Here is a 3,480-nt window from a genome sequence, read left to right as displayed (position 1 = left end):
TTGATCTTTTTTTTTGGGCTAAAACAGAACAATATCAAACGCTGATTCATCCCACACACACATTTGAATAAAAACGATAAATATATATTGTCGAAAAATTAGATTGGTATTTGAGTTTTTATTTTGAATTTTGATTTTTAATTGTTGAGGCATGGTAATTAAATTTTGGTTATTTGTTGACCTTGTCAGAGATGAACCGCAGCTAAAGGCCGATAGATCGTAATGGAAATGCAAATGGAGATGGAGATGGGGAGACAAAGATACAGATACAGATACAAAGAGACAAGATACAGTTTGAAGTTGAAGTTGGCAATCTCTCACGGCCTCGTGACTTTGACTGTGACTCTGAATTGATTTTTCGTATGAAATATGAAAAGGAAAAAATACGAGTAAACTGAATTATATACGCATAAATGTATCTGTATTTGTAGCTGTTGCTGTTGCTGTTACTGTAGTTGTATCTGTATCTGTATCTGTTGAACGCATGCTTCCCCCTTCTGAGCAAATCGGAGCAATTTGATTTTGCTTATTATTTCAGGCAGCGACGATTAAAGACTCTTCGAGTGCCTTGCAATTGTATTTGTATGTGTATCTGTATCTACAGCTGTAGCTGCAGCTATAAATGTATCTGTATCTGCAATTGCAATTGTATACGTCTTTTTGTCTCTGTATTCTCGTACTTGGCTTGTTTTTTACCTTGAACCGCGACCCCATTGAGGCCGACAGAGAGTGAATCACAGAGACAGAGAGAGAGAGAAGCAAAGAGTGTGCAAACGAGAGAGCTATGCGGATTTTATGGCGAGCAGCGGGAAGCGGGTAATTGTGATCGCGATTGCAATTGTGATTGACGAGATGCCAGCATGCAGGTCCGGGACAAAAACTTGCACACACATCAGATGCAAAAGTTGAATCAAGATTTAATTCAGGGAGATCATGAGAGAGAGGAAGAGGGAACTACATATGTAAACATTGAATAAATGAATTAAACTGATTAGCGGCAAATAGAAATGTTACGCATACGTAATGTGGTCCTAATCAATCATTGGCAGTGCTGCAAAATGCACAAGTCCAAGCATATGATAATTTTCAGATGTTGCTCAAATATTTACAAGTAGTCACTGACGCATAAACAATAATATAATACATTATTTTTACACAATTACTGATTCTTTAACTAAAGCAATATAATTAAAAAACCTTCTAATTTGCTACTAATCATTATAAAGTAGAAATTTAAATCGATTATGGATCAAGCTTTTAAAACTTTAAGAAACCACTCGAAACTAAAAATAATTGTTATGATTTCTTACATATTTTAGTTCAAGAGTTGAGAAAAAAATCGATAAGTTTATAAAAACTGATTTCGTTACTGATTCAGATAAATATGCTATTTTTTAAATCAATATTTCTATTAATATTTCTATATCTATATTTACAACTTTAATTTTACCTGCACCATGAACTGTACGACAGATGGCGCTGCTTTAACTGTCATTAGTTGCTTATAAAAAGTATCTTTTTTTTTATTCTTTTGTCAGTTAAGTCGCGTTCTGTTGAGTGCCGTGACGAGATGCCAATTGAGATCCTGATGATCCTTATTTTTTTGGCCAATTTTACGCATTCGTTATGCCTATAGTTGCCTTATTTCTTTATCTCCCCTACCCATTTATTACTTACTCAAGTTTTTTGCCAAAAAAAAAAGAAATGGTCAAAACAAGTAAGAGTGCAATCATTTGGAGTGCTGGACTTATAGCTACCCTATAATTGAGTCTAAAGTAACCTCAGAAAGACAATTTTAGTATAGCATCGCTGCATAATACCCTTTCTTTTTTAAATAAATGGTATACATATTGTATCAAAATGTTTTCTTAAACTTATAAAAATATAAATTCGGGCTTAGATATCGCTAATTTCTGTTTGGTCCAGACGTATCATACCCTTTCTCTTTGAAAAAAGCTTGCTTAACTTAAGAAGTCTTTAAAACTATTAGGAAAGCATACAAATGAGTTAGGAAAACTTCATAAATAAAATAAATAAAAAGTGCCAATGTGTCTAAATAGTCTGTAATACCCGCTGCTGTAAAATTGTAATGGGTATAGGGTATAAAGACTTTGAAATGGTGTTTTCAGCACAGAGTTTTGCAGGAAAATTCAATTTAAAGCCAGCCACAACAACGCAAATAACAATAACAACAAAAAACGTTAAGACGCAACAACAACAAGAGGCGAGAGGTGAGAGGCGAGACACCAAAAAAAGCGGCGAGTGCAATAAATTGTTTCATTCGCGGCACAACGCGCACCTGACACATAAGCTCCGAATTGTCGTCTTCATCTGCTCACTCTTCATCCGTCGTCCTTCTTTTGGCCATCATCATCATTTTTTTTTTTTTTTTTTTTTAGTTTTTTTTGGCCAGAGTTGTGTCTGTCGCCGAATCGAAATGTGGATCGGATCGAAACGGATCGAAACGCGGTACACGGTACAGGGTACGCGGAATGGTGCAACAGTCTCGGGCCAAGGCATAAGTAATAATAACAACTGCGGCAGCGGCGTGTACATTGAGTTTTGAACATCTGGTGACTTGCTGTGCCAGCGCACAGTGGTTCCAAATGCACTGCAATTAGCTAAACTGCCTAAATATTGTAGTTAAAGTCATGTGAGATTAGCTACTCTAGCGATAAACCTACTTTAACTATGCTCCCCTTTCCTCTCTCTTATTCTCATTATTCATACTCTCTCACTCTCTCTTTCTATTAGTTGCCACTCCTGTTCGTGCCACAAATTGGCTTGCCGTGCGTAATTCGCATTACAGTCAAAAAAAAAAATACAATTCACTAAATTAAATTTGTATAAGCAATTAAAATAAACTAGAGAATATATTTTAAAAAAGTCAATAATCCTTATAGGTATATATCGACAAGAACTCAGCTAAAGTAGCTCAGATTAATCACTAAGCAAATAACCTAAAGAGAAGTCATTTCATACAACAAAAGTGTCCACAAAAAAAGTCTAACATTACGTCCACCAGTGAAATTTACTTTGGACTTGAATAAAAGTACAGGTTCCTTTTTTCAGATCCATAGAATTTTTCACCGGTGGACGCAATGTCTGGTTGCATTTTCGTATGAAATGACTTCTCTATAGGTTATTTGCTTAGTGGATTAACACACTGTGTACAATGATGCCTTTTTTGTTAAATTAATTGATATACTTTGATATTATCGATATATTGTATAGCATAAAAAGAAATCACTGTTCTGAAAAATATATTAACATATTCATTAACTTCACACGTAGCGATATACCGATAAGCATAGGAACTAATCTTTAATTTTCACACTTTAAATCACAGATCACAAATAAGAGTTATGATTTCAAGAAAATCAAATCGGAATAAAATTATGAATAGGAACATTTAATTTTTTTTTAGTGCGCTATTTTGAATATGTTTAAATTTGTATTTTGCATTTTTATCCTAAAAAT

The sequence above is a fragment of the Drosophila innubila genome, chromosome X (assembly GCF_004354385.1).
Source record: "Drosophila innubila isolate TH190305 chromosome X, UK_Dinn_1.0, whole genome shotgun sequence".
In the NCBI taxonomy this organism is placed as follows: Eukaryota; Metazoa; Arthropoda; class Insecta; order Diptera; family Drosophilidae; genus Drosophila; species Drosophila innubila.
Note: the sequence above shows the minus strand (reverse complement) of the source record.